This window comes from Neophocaena asiaeorientalis, unplaced genomic scaffold (genome assembly GCF_003031525.2).
Source record: "Neophocaena asiaeorientalis asiaeorientalis breed wild unplaced genomic scaffold, Neophocaena_asiaeorientalis_V1.1 scaffold36, whole genome shotgun sequence".
NCBI classification, from domain to species: domain Eukaryota; kingdom Metazoa; phylum Chordata; class Mammalia; order Artiodactyla; family Phocoenidae; genus Neophocaena; species Neophocaena asiaeorientalis.
Genome location: NW_020174149.1, coordinates 7,918,540 through 7,932,722, shown reverse-complemented (window position 1 = coordinate 7,932,722; position 14,183 = coordinate 7,918,540).

Below are 14,183 nucleotides of genomic sequence, written 5' to 3'. Positions count from 1 at the left end.
CCTGAGAGAGCCAGACAGAAGCATACTGCCTTTTTAAACCAAGCCTCAGAAGTCCTACAGTATCACTTCCGCTGCATTCGTTAGAAATTAGGAGGGCCAGTCCACACTCAAGAGAAATGAAGTTGATATTCTACCTCTTGACTGGGGAAACACCAAAGAATTTGTGGACATGACTTAAAACTAGTTCACCCTCTGGCTTAAAGGCTATTAGATGGAATCAGACAAGAAAATAAATAACTAATGAAGGGCATTAGGCTAAGTGTGATGAAGGAAGTATTTATAAATTATTAATTATGGGGTGTGGTTCATAATAGGTTTTAGCACAATCAGAAGCAGCTTTCTCTAAGAAAGGACATTTTGAAAGGTCTTATAGAATGGCAGAATGTTCATAAGCAAACATATGAGGGAAAAATAATCTAGACATCCATTCCCTTGGATTGCTACAAAGGTCTTTTGAAGATATAGCAAATGATTTTGTTTAACTGGGGCTTAGGGTACATGGAAAACAATAGTGTATGTGGTTGAAAAGATAGAGTTTGGTTCCAGTATTAAAGTACTGTATTTCAAATCTGAGGCGTTAAAAGCTCCTAGGCACACTCAGGTGAGGTTTACTAAGGGCCTTATTCCCCTCAGGTACAAATTAAGTGCCTAACTACTGTAACCGTGTAGCCCCTACAACTTCTCCAAACTGACCTTCAACTTAGGTCCTACTCCCCCTCATTGGGCTTTGAGGTTTCCAGTCAATCTGCCTTTGGAGATAGAGGATCCTCAAGGTCCTTGACACATCTGTTCTCTCTGTTTAACCTCTATTGAGGCATCCCATGACTAATCAAGCAACCTACTTACTATAAGATAGCTTCACTGATTAGCTCCATCAAGATAAAAGGGTTTGCTATTTCTGATACTAGGAAATCCTAGACTAATATCTTATCAACCTTTGCTTTTATAACCTCTCTATAATCTTCTGGTGGTACACTATCAAATTTCTGGAGCCAGGAACCCTAATATTCATAATCACAATTTTGGTTCAGTCACCTACCCATGGTTTTCTCTTGGTCAAATCACTTAACCTCAAGCTTCCTCATCTATGAAGATAAGGATGAAAATCCCTTTCTGACAAGGCTGTTGTAAGCATTAAATGAGATACCTGTGCTTAGCATGACTGCTGGCACACAGTGAGTGTTCCAAAATACGAGATACCACTTTTATTAGCATAATCTCATTACACAAAACCCTAATAAAAAGAACTATCAAAGGGCTGATGTGAAAAGCTTAATTAATAGTTTTATTTTTATCATCATGTGTGGTTAACCTATGCCCCTGGCATTACATGACTCCACAGTTTCATTTTATACTCAATTATATTCTTCAGTTGCCCTCTTTTTAATTTATAATTTCAAGAGATATTGGTGGATAAGTAAACTTCTTTCACACAACATCTTAACAGAAGAAAATTAAACAGGGAAGAGGATATAGAACAATGGTAGATATAGCAAAGATAGAAAAATAGTGACAAAACTCAGTTTTGCCCAAAGTAAAACTTGCACTTACATGTCCTGTTGGTGGGAGTGTTAAGCTGGATAAAGCTTGAAATTTCAACAATAAGAGTATTAATGAAATTATAGTTACTTCAACAGTGGTATAATGCTATCATCAAAACTATGAAATACATCTGTATTTAACGACAAAGATATCTATGATATATTTGTTGAATGTGCAGACTGAAAGACAACATGTATGGTATGACACTATTTATGTAAAATTATGTTTGCACAGGTTGATAAGCGATCTATTCACCAAATATTAACAGTGGTTTATACTGTAAGATCTGAGGTAGTATTACTTAAGTACTTACATATTTACTTTTGCAACTGTCTCAAAGATAGATTTTATTTTTTTATTCCACCAGGTATTTTTAGATTGAAGTATAGTTAATTTACGATATTGTGTTAGTTTCTGGTGTACAGCAAAGTGATTCAGTTTATGTAAATATATAAAACTGTCTTCCATAGTAGCAGTACGAATTTACATTCCCACCAACAGTGTAGGAGGGTCGCCTTTCCTCCACACCCTCTCCAGCATTTGTTATTTATAGACTTTTTAATGATGGCTATTCTGACTGGTGTGAGGTGATACCTCACTGTAGTTTGGATTTGCATTTCTGTCCTAATTAGGAAAGTTGAGCATCTTTTCATGTGCCTATTGGCCATTTGTATGTCTTCTTTGGAGGAATGTCTATTTATGTCTTCTGCCCATTTTTTGATGGGACCGTGTTGGTTTTTTGTTTGGTTATTGAACTGTATGAGCTGTTTTTATATTTGGGAAATTAAGCCCTTGTCAGTTGCATCATTTGCAAATATTTTCTCCCAGTCTGTAGGTTGCCTTTTCGTTTTATGGTTTCTTTTGCTGTGCAAAGGAAGCCTGTAAGTTTGATTAGGTCCCATTTGTTCATTTTTGCTTTTATTTCTATTGCCTTGGGAGACTGACTTAAAACACTGCTACAATTTATGTCAGAGAATGTTTTGCCTATGTTCTCTTCTAGGAGTGTTATGGCGTTATGTCTTCTATTCAAGTCTTTAAGCCATTTTGAGTTTATTTTTGTGTAGGGTATGAGGGAGACATCTAACTTCATTGATTTACATGCAGCTGTCCAGCTTTCCCAATACCACTTGAAGAGAGTGTCTTTTCTCCATTGTATATTCTTGCCTCCTCTGTCGAAAATTAATTGACCATAGGTGTGTGGGTTTGAGGCTCTCTATTCTGTTCCATATGTCTGTTTTTGTGCCAATACCATGCTGTTTTGATTACCTCAGCTGTGTAGTATTCAGCTTAAGTCTGGAGGGTTATGCCTCTACCTTTGTTCTTTTTCCTCAGGATTCCTTTGGCAATTCTGGGTCTTTTATGGCTCTGCATAAATTTCAGGATTACTTGTTCTCGTTCTGTGAAAAATGACATGGGTAATTTGATAGGGATCACATTAAATCTGCAGAATCCTTTGGGTAGTAGGGCCATTTTAAAAATATTAATTCTTCTAATTCAAGAGCGTGGGATATCTTCAAAGGAAGATTTTTTAAAAAGCTGTCCTGACTTGACTGTCAGCTAACAAATCAAATACCAGCAACCATCAACATGGTTTGAGGTCTCACCTTGCTAGACAAGGTAAAGTACAGTATAGTATTTATGAAAATACTATCAAGCAAAAATTCATCAACTCTAATAGTGGAAGAGTGCCCAATCAAGGATCTTCCTACCATTTGGATTACATCATCATTTACTGTGTACAAAAATGTAAAGCTATGCTAATACTTACAAACCTTACCTTTAGGTCAACTGCCATGGGAAACTTCCTACATTTCTAAGCCAAGTACACTTTCCAGCTTCAAAACATATTACAAACATATAGTGATCAGGACTGTGTGATACTGGCAAAAGGACAGACATAGATCAATGGAATAAAACTGAGTTGAGAAATTAATCCATACATTTATAGTCAACTGACTTTCAAAAAAGGAATATGGGGGAAAGAATAGTCTTTTCAATAAATAGTGCTGGAACTGGATACTTACACGCAAAAGAATGAACTTGGACCCCAATACCTCATACTACATAAAAATTAACTCCAAATGGATCAAAGACCTTACCTAAATGTAAGGGCTTAAATTATAAAATTCTTAGAAGAAAACATAGGTGTAAATCTTTCTAACTTTGGATTAGGCAATGGTTTCACAGATGACACCTAAACACAAGAAGCCAAGGAAAAAAATAGATAAAACTGTACTTCATCAAAATTAAAATCTTTTGTGTTACAAAAGTCACTTTATCAAAAATATGAGAAGACAACCCAGAAAATATTTAAAAATCACATATCTGATAAGGGTCTAAGAATCCAGAACATATTAAAAAGAATTCTTGAAACTCAACAATAAAAAGACAAATAATTTAAAGACGGGGAAAGGATCTGAAGACATTTCTCCAAAGATATACAAATGGCCAATAAGCACATGAAAAGATGCTGAACATAGTCATGGAAATGCAAATCAAAGCCACAATGAAATAACCACCTCACGAAGTCACTAGGATGGCTATGTTAAAAAAGATGAACAACATGTGTTGGTGAGGATGTGGAGAAATCGGAACCTTTATGCATTGCTGGTGGGAATGTAAATCGATGCAGCCATTTTGGAGAAAGTTTGGTAGTTTACAGAAAGTTAATCACAAAGTTGCCATATATATGACCCAGCAATTCTACTACAAGGTACATACCAAAGGTAATTGAAAACATACTTTTACAAAAAGACTTGTACACAAATGATCGCAGTAACACTATTTAAGATAGTAAAAAATGGAAACAACCCAATGTCCATCAAAAAATGTGGTATATCCATACAATGGAATATTATTCAACCATAAAAAGAAATGAAGTACTACTATGTGTTACAGCATGGATAAACCTTGAGAACATCAGGCTGAGTGAAAGAAACCAAATACCAAAGAACACATATTCTATGATTCCATTTGATGAAACGTCCAGAATAGGTAGATGCATAGAGAGAGAAAGTAGTTTAGCAGTTACCAGGGGCAAGGGGGAAGGGGAAAATGGGGTGGGACTACTAATGGGCATGGGGTTTCCTTCTGGAGTAGTGTAAATGTTTTGGAATTAGACAGTCGTGGTGGTTGCATAACCTTGTGAATATACCAAAAACCCTGAATAGTACACTTCAAAATGGTGAATTTTATGGTATACAAATTACGTCTCAATTAAAAATTAAAAAAAAAAGAACGATGGCAAACTTCTTGCCTGAAGCTATGTAAGAGAGAAGATGATGAAGCAGTATCTTTAAAGTACAGAAGGAAAAAAAAATTACAATGTAGAATTCTATGCCCAGCAAAATTTCTTTTCAAAACTGAAGGTAGGGCTTCCCTGGTGGTGCAGTGGTTGGGGGTCCGCCTGCCGATGCAGGGGACGAGGGTTTGTGCCCCGGCCCGGGGGGATCCCGCATGCCGCGGAGCGGCTGGGCTCGTGGGCCATGGCCGCTGGGCCTGCGCGTCCAGAGCCTGTGCTCTGCGGCAGGGGAGGCCACGGCAGTGAGAGGCCCGCGTACCGCAAAACAAAACAAAAAACAAAAACTGAAAGCAATGATTTAAGACTATAAATCTACAATAATCAAGACAATGTAACATTGGCGTAAGACATATAGTTCAATGGAACAAAACAGATCCCAGAAACAGATCCACACATATCATTTGATTTTCAACAAAATGCCAAGTTAATTTCAACAAAATGCCAAATTAATTCAACAGGGAAAAGAGAATCATTTCAACAAATGATCTAAATAAGCTGGAGAGTCATATGGATAAACATAAACCTCAGTACTTACCTTCACACCATATACAACAATTATCTCGAATTGTATCACAGATCTCAATGTAAGAGCTATGGAGAAAGATCTCTGTATTAAGCAAGGATTTCTTAGGACACAAAAAGCATAAACAGGAAAAAAATAAGGAAATTGAACTTCATCAAAATTGAAAACTTTTGCTCTTTCAAAGACACTGTTAAGAAAATGAAAAGGCAAGCCACAGACTGAAAGTATTTGCACATCATATATCTGATTACAGATTTGTGTGCAGAACATATAAAGAACTCTTGCAACTCAATAATGAAATGATGCACAACTCAATTTAAAAATAAGCAGCCCTGTGAGACTTTAGGAATAACTGGGTAAGAAGTATGGCAAATTTCATCCCCACAAAATAATGATAAAATTTGACAAAACTATCATTTCAAAACTGGAAACTGACCAAAAGCATGCAACAAACAGGCAACATTTACTTAAGAAAACCTACTGAATCTTGGCAAAATCAGTGGGAGCCCAGCACTTCAGCCTGGAGCAGCTCCACCTCTCCCCAGAAATCTCCCAAGCTGATGGCACTGTAATTCGACCAGAGTGGGCAGGCTGTATCTGCAGCCTCCCTGCTGGAGGGGTTAGACTGATTTGGAGCAAAATGTAAGAAAACTCATGCTCAGGGGTATTGTTGGGAAAAGTATCATCTTGGGGGCAACCAGAGAAGGCCAAACATTACAGCTAGCCTGAGGATGAGACACTACTTGTGCCAAGCAATGGGTGAACAGAACAGCAGAAACTTAACATAGTGATATGCGAATGAGATAACAGTGAGCCTCCAACATATCCTCAGGCTGGGATGGGATGACGACTGCATGCATATAGCCCAACAATTCTACTTCTAGGTACTTACCTAAGACAAATGAAAAATATATATCCACACAAAGACTTGAAGGCGAATGTTTCTAACAGCATTATTCATAACAAAAAAGAGTGGGAACAATCCAAATTTTATCAATCAGTAAATGAACAAATGTGGTATATATCAATACGTACAACAGAATACTATTCAGCAAAACTAGGCAGAGAATTATTAATACATGCTAACGTGTGAACCTCAGAAACACGTTAGGTGAAAAAAGCTAGATGCAGAAGACCATATTTTGTATTATTCTCTTTATATGAAATATCCAGAAAAGGGAAATTATGGAGACAGAATATAGACTAGTGGTTGCCTAAGTGCTGAGAAGGGGGAAATGAGGAGTGATTGTTAATGGGTATAAAGTTTCTTTATGGTGATAAAAATATTATAGAATTAGACAAGCTGAGGATTGCACAACTTTGTAAATATACTAAAAGCCATGGAAGTGTGCACTTTAAATGGTTGGATTTTATGGTTATGTAAATTATACCTCAACAAAACTGTTAAAAGTAATAGGATAAATATTTGAACAGACCTTTCACTAAAAAAATATGAGTGGCAAATGAGCACATAAAAAGATGCTTAACGTTATTAGTGGTTAGGTCAATTCAAACTGAACCAGAAGATACCACAACATACCCACTAGAATGGTAAAAATTGAAGAGACAGTGATGTGGCAAAATCCTCATGCATTGCTGGTGGAAATGTAAAATGGTACAGCCAACTCTGGAAACAGTCTGGTGGTATCTTATAAAGTTAAACAAATATTTACCATACAATTCAGTTATTCCACTCATAGGTATTTATTAAAGAGAAATTAAATCACATGTTCACATAAAGATTTATATATAAATGTTCATAGCCACTTTATTCATAATAGCCCCGAACTAGAAATAGCTCAGGTGTCCACCAACAGGAGAATGGATAACATACTATATGATATTCACATTCATACACTACTACTCAGCAATAAAAAAGAACTGATTCAAGCAACAACACTGCTGACTCTCACAAATATGCTGAGCCAAACAAGCCGGACACAAAGTACACGCTGAATGTTTTCATCTAATCTATAGCGGCACAAAGCAGATCAACGGCTGTCCAGGCCTGAGGGTGGATGGGTGGAAACTGACTGTAAAGGGGCTTGAGGTAACTTTTGAGGGGGGATGGAAATGTACTCATCTTGGTTGTAGTGACAGTTTCACAAGTGTATGTGTGTGTCCAAACTCATCAGATTGTATACTTACAATGGATGTTATTGCCCTATGTAAATTATAAAGTATTAGTTGCTTTTAATATGCTGAGAAGAAAAAAATTTGATTAGAAATATAACACCGTTCTCATTGAGGAAACAGGCCTCTAAAAATGGAAAGGAGTTAACAAATCTGTCTGCCTGTCTTTACTGTAATCCTAGTGTTTGGAGCACTTTCACCTTTGTTTTAGCAGTACTGACACATACCCAGGTCTGGCACAGGGTACACAACTGTTACCAGATGCACAAATATTTTCTAATGACTTTAATAATCTTAGGCCTTGAAAGATCTGACACAAATGCTTATTCAAGAACCAGGCTAGATGGTGGTCAAAAGGCACAAACTTTCAGTTATAAGATAAATAATTATTAGGGATGTAATATTCAACATGATAAATGTAATTAATACTGATGTATTATATATGAAAGTTAAGTCAGTAAATCCTAAGAGTTTTCAGCACAAAATTTTTTTTTCTTTCATTCTGTATCTACATGAGATGATATATGTTTAATAAGCTTACTGTGGTAATCATTTCATGATGTATGTAAGTCAAATCATTACGCTGTACACCTTAAACTTACACGTGCTTGATAAAACTGGAAAGAAAGAAAAAGAGCTAGATTTCATGCATCCATGTTACTTATGTATCTGCTGTGCCATAGCTGATTACCAACTTCTGCTATAGGAATACTGAACCATAAGCTCCGTAAAGGCAGGATCTATCTTTTTTCCTTATCAGTGTTCACCCAGTGTCTCACACAGTATCTTCCATCTCTCAAATGTTCAATCAATATGTGCTAAATGAATGAACCACTTCAGTTTACCCTGCATTCTAGTTCAAGTAACTCCCACACATTCTTCATGGTGAGAAAGACTTCTGAAGATTACCAACATTAAGAATGAAAACTATACGAGACCATAGCTACTCACATGCCCACACAGTTACCACAGTGCTTTCTAGTGATTGATGTGAGTGTAATAAAACACTATCTTTGAATTATTAACTGCTACATTTTTCATTCCTTGCATTCCTGGTTGCTATGGCAGCTTACTCAGTGACTCATTGGCAGCTGCTGCTTCAGTAGGGAGAGACAATATGGATTTAAACAAAGACAATTTCAATTTCAAGTGTCAAAGCTGAGTTTTTGAAAGCCAAAGGAAGAGACGGGAGCCTGAAAGCCAAAGGGCTTTTGATTTATCAGAGCCGTGTTCTGGAGGCAGAAAGGGATTTGAAGAATCTATAAACTTTGCTGTGCAAATCAAGGATGTAAGCCTGGCTGGATAAAATAGCTTATTCTACGAACCACAGAGCTGGGAAGAATGCATAACAATACAGGAGCAGTTTTCTCATTCAAAAAGATCCAAGAGTTCCATCAAGCAGGAAAGAGAATTGGAGGGGATGAAGCTAGTTGCAGAGGTCTGAAACATGTCTGGCACTCTCCTCCTCAACGGCTGACACCCTATTTTGGGGGTGTGAGGAAGCCCTAGATAAGGGCTGTACACTGGCTACACAACAGGATCACACCAGAACCATCAACTCAAGAATCTCTGGGGTGGGATCTTTAATATCTTTAAAAAGCTGCCTCTGCCTTCCCTTCCTACCTTCTGAGTTGATCTAATGTTTAGCCAAGTGCTGAGAATCACTGGCTTATGAGGATCCTAAAGCAGAAGAGTATAATATCTGTCTTCCCTCAGTGTAGTCCACTCTTGCAGACAAACTCCCTGGCAATCCCACCCCCTGACTCCTTTCAACAGCACACTTGGGCACAGAATCCCACACAAACTAGAGAACATCTTACTGAAGAGAGCTTAGAATTGACTATTGGTGACTCTCAAGCTGGATTTTGAAGAGTCTCAGTTTTGTGAATGAGGGTCAGGTGAACAAGTTTAGAAGTTTAAGCACGGATGTGGTAAAAAAGTCAACTACTGGCTAGAAGGCCTGAAACTCATGAAGCTGCCCCCACAGAGCTCAACACAGGGGACAACTTAGACTAGTGCTATCATCAGCACTGCTCACAATTCCTACTGGTCATTTGGCTAAAACTTCATACGCTAATTCCTAACTATCAAACTGACCAGTTATTCAGAGCCTGTGTGTGCTCACCAAGAAAACTGATGATGACAAAAGCCAGTGACATCTATGAGAGCGCACAAAGAGGATTCATCAGACCATCAACCTTTTCAAGATATTTCCAGCCCTCTTCACTGAAAAAAACCTGGCAACTCTACCTCAATTTGGTAACAACATAGGACCAGCTCTGCTCATGTGTAGTAGCTACATTAACTTTGAGAAACCCAGGTCTTCACAAAGTTGGAATTACAAGGCTTTCAAAAATATTCAGGTTAAGGACAGAGTCGAAAAACAACCTCCCAGTCATCTAGACCTGTGCGTCCGACACGGTAGCCACTGGTCTCATATGGCTCTCGAGCACTTAAAATATGGCTAGTTCTGAATACAGATGTGCTATAAATATATACCAGATTTCAGAGACTGAAAAACAAAAAGAATGTAAAATATTTCATTGATAGTTTTTAAACTGATTATATACTAAAATGATAATAGTTTGGATACTGAAATACCTCAGGAAGGCCTTTATAGCCTTTGCAATGTCTGAGTTCCAGCAAAGGTTGAACCATATACCGTTCGACTTCCTTGACGGCTATCCTCTGAATACCTGGACATGAATATCCTTAACATTTACAGATTTAATAACATTTCAAATATTAATGAGTTACTCTGAAAGGCTCATGACATACAGTAACTTGATATTTTCCCAAAATACAAATTTACATTGCTAATACTGTACAGTTTGCTTTCAGTTATCCAGCTACTAAATGATCAAGACAATACAAAAGCATTTAAATCTCAAACTGATTTTGTTGGAAAGATATTTTTTGGTCAGGTACTTTTAGAAATCTCATAAAATAGTGAACACGGAATTCATAAGTTGACAGGAAAGAACCACAGAAATAAGGCACTGTATGGTATAACAACTCTGTCATTAAGGTACTTACTGCAGAAAAACTGTTTTCACTCTATGTGGGAAACCAAATTTTAAATCATGTGGCAATATTTATGAATATAAGCATTTTTGACATTTTAGAACAATTCCCTTTCAGGTGTTAAGTTTCTATTATTCTCACAGGCTTTCCTTGTAGAAACTCCTGGTCTAGGAAGTTCCAAGTTATCTTCAGGAGAACCTTTGAAATAATTTGGAGATTTTGTGAAAGTTCCCATGGATACGCTGTATTAGATTAGTGAATGGGGGGGTGGGGCTTGACTCCTTGACCTAATCTAATACCAGGATATCCCAAGGTATTTCAGTAACTAATAAACCTCTTCTGGCCCTCCTCTTGCATAGCCTAACCCTCTCATCCCAACAGCAATATCCATCAGGAAAGCAGGATTCATCCTTCCTATTACTAAAAAGACTCTGCTTCCAAGAGTAGTGGAAGACTGGTACAATGCACAGGGTATGGGACAAATGAATCAAAGAGAAAACCTCAAGAATGCTTCAGAAAAAAAAAAAAAGAATGCTTCAGAGTACATCTTGGCATTTCACTAAGCAAACCTACTCCAACAGGTATCTGAGGTTAAGGGAGAGATTAGTGGTGGAGGAGTCCAAGTCACCCAACCCAGATGTCATTAAACTTAGTTCAGTGTAGCCCTCTTACCATGCACTTCTTAACAGTGTTGGCCACATTTCTGTCTAGACACCCCTTGAACTCTAACACACACACACACACAAACACAGAGCAAGCAAATCCTGTCTGGCTTCTCTCTCTAAGCTCTGCCTCCCATTTAAGATCTTTCATGTTAGAATTGTTGTTCTTTATCTCTAGCTCTCCAGCAGATACTTCTGGCATAATTGGCTTTTCCCTGGGAGAGACATTCTGTCCTTAAAATTCCACCCTTCAGGGACTTCCTCTAGTGGCGCAGTGGTTAAGAATCCGCCTGCCAATGCAGGGGACACGGGTTCGAGCCCTGGTCCAGGAAGATCCCACATGCCACAGAGCAGCAACTAAGCCCATGAACCACAACTACTGAGCCTGCGCTCTGGAGCCCGTGCTCCGCAACAAGAGAAGGCCCCACAATGAGAAGCCCGCGCACCGCAACTAAGAGTAGCCCCTACTCACCGCAACTAGAGAAAGCCCGCATGCAGCAATGAAGATCCAACACAGCCCCCCCCCCAAAAAATAAATAAATAAAATAATTAAAAAAAAAAGATTCCACCCTTCAAGATGCGGAAAAAGTACAGCTGGGAGTTGTCTTGGTCTTATCTGTCATCCCTTACATCTAAATGACTACCAAGGTGAGTTAAGTTCTTCCATCGCTGCTTTCCCTATTGTCATTGCTTTAGTTTTGCCCCTCATCATCTTGCCTGAATTACTATAAATTTTCTACAGGTCTCTCTGCCTCTAGTCCCATTCGTCTCTAACCTGAAGGGTAAATCTGATTGTCTTTTTCCTGCTTAAAATCCTTCAATCATAGTTTGGCACATACATCTCTTCATGATTTGTCACCTGCTTACCTCTCTAGACACAGCAACCCTCCAAGAGTGCCATGCTTGTATGTGCTAAGCTTTCTGCCTGGGAATCCCATTCCCAGTCTCCTGCTCCACATGACCTTTTATCCATATCCCTAGAGCTATGGTTATTTCTTCTTAAAGGCTTAGTCATTCTCTTCTCTAGTCTGAGTTTAATGACCCTTCTCATTACCTCCACAACAGGCTTTGTGTGTACTAATGGCTATCACGGCATTTATTACTCCTTATTTGCATCACCCACTAAAGATTAAATTCCTAGAGGTCAGTTTTCCTTGATTTCTGTATTCTTGGCTCCCTAACAGCCCAGAACCAAGCGGTGCTTAACATATAGTTGCTGAAATAATAAATCTCTAGATTTCAGCAAGAGCAAGATCAGAATCTGCACTGTCCTCCGGAATACTTGGGTTTCTTCAGCGTATCAGTTAAGGTTTATGAATGACTCCTGCACATCATGAATGAAGAGAATAACAAAATTTATTCACAGATGGGCACAAATATATTTATTGTGTATAGAAGCTACTAACATTATTAAGTGCTTACTCTGTGCCTGGTGCATACATGTACTTTCCCATTTAATCCTCACAACAACCCTGAGGTAGGCAGAAGTATTACCTCTTTTTATAGGCGAAAGCGAGGCACAGAGTAGTATCTCGTCCAATGTCAAGGAGATGGCAAAACTAGGCAGTCTGGCTCCAGAACTCATGTGGTTAACCATTATGCTACAAAATTCAATACCTCTTCCATCATGAAAATTGTGCTTCGAAAGAATAATAACTCTCCCTTTAAAAACAGAATGGAATGTTACTAAAATACAATCTAAGTTTTAAAAGTTATGATCATGCACTGGCAGACCATCCCTCCCCAAAACTTAATAGCTCTCCAGTAATATTTCAATTACAAATTTACAAAATAGGTTTTACATTAGAAATTTCAGAGTACATCTTTCCTAATGGTTATGGTAAAAAGGCCTCTTTGTCCATTACCACTACAAACAGTCGTTTATTAAGCTATTGCAGAATTTCAACTAATATTTTTAGATCCAATTTTTGTGGTAATGGGTTAAACTGAAAAAAATAAATTTTTTCTGTATACAAAAATAAACTGTGACATCAGTTAATTCATGGTAACCTTTCAGCACTCAGGTAATTCTGTTTTATTGTAATGCACTGTCAACTTCTAGACATAAGGGTGGATATGATAAACTTCCTTGAAAACATTCTTCTTATTTTCTACTTCTAAATAATGGGATTAATTTGGCAAGATCATTTTGAAGTCTTATTTATTAAAATATCAATAATGAATTGTTCCATTTTAGTTTAGAACATACTAATACAAGTTGTTCCTAACACATTTTCTATATTTCCTGTGATTGATGCTTTTGATACCTTATTTAACAGGAAAATCTTTTCTAATAGAGGAAATTATAAAGTATTACAGAAGAGTTGAGGAAACCATGAACAGAGCAGTAGAGGTAAATATCTATCAATATCATGATTTTCAAATAAGGAAACTCATATAGTCATTGCAAAGCCATAAAATGTAATGGACTGCTATAATACAGATCAGTATCATCATCCAGCTCCAAAATCTCTTTTGTATCTCTCTCTAGGGTCTGCTAACTGTATTACACGCACACAGATGCTCAAAATGCTTTTGACTAATAATGAAAGCTTTTCAAGATGCTGGCACCAGATTCACTGGTAACAGGATTCTGATAGAACTCTAAGTTTATAAATATAAATCATCAGTATTTATCAATCTCAGCATACCAAATCAAAAAGGAAGCCCTGAGAATTTAGTAATAGAAGAAATTAATCACTTCTGATTCTAAGACTCGGGGTCCTGAAAGGTGCCTCACAGTCCAGGGCAGAGTTAAGAAGCACAAGGCTGGTTAACAGATACTATAATATCACTTTGTAAAATTTCTGGGATGTGAGTTTATGCCATGCCACTCTCTGCCTCTCTATAAACAAGCAACCAACAATCTATCTTATTATTAGCTATTGGTCTAAAATTAATGATGGCTTAAATATCTGAAAATATGCCAACTCCCCTAAGTATAGTAATGTTGCATTTTCAATAAAACCCAACATTAACGTATCTGGTTTTCATTGAT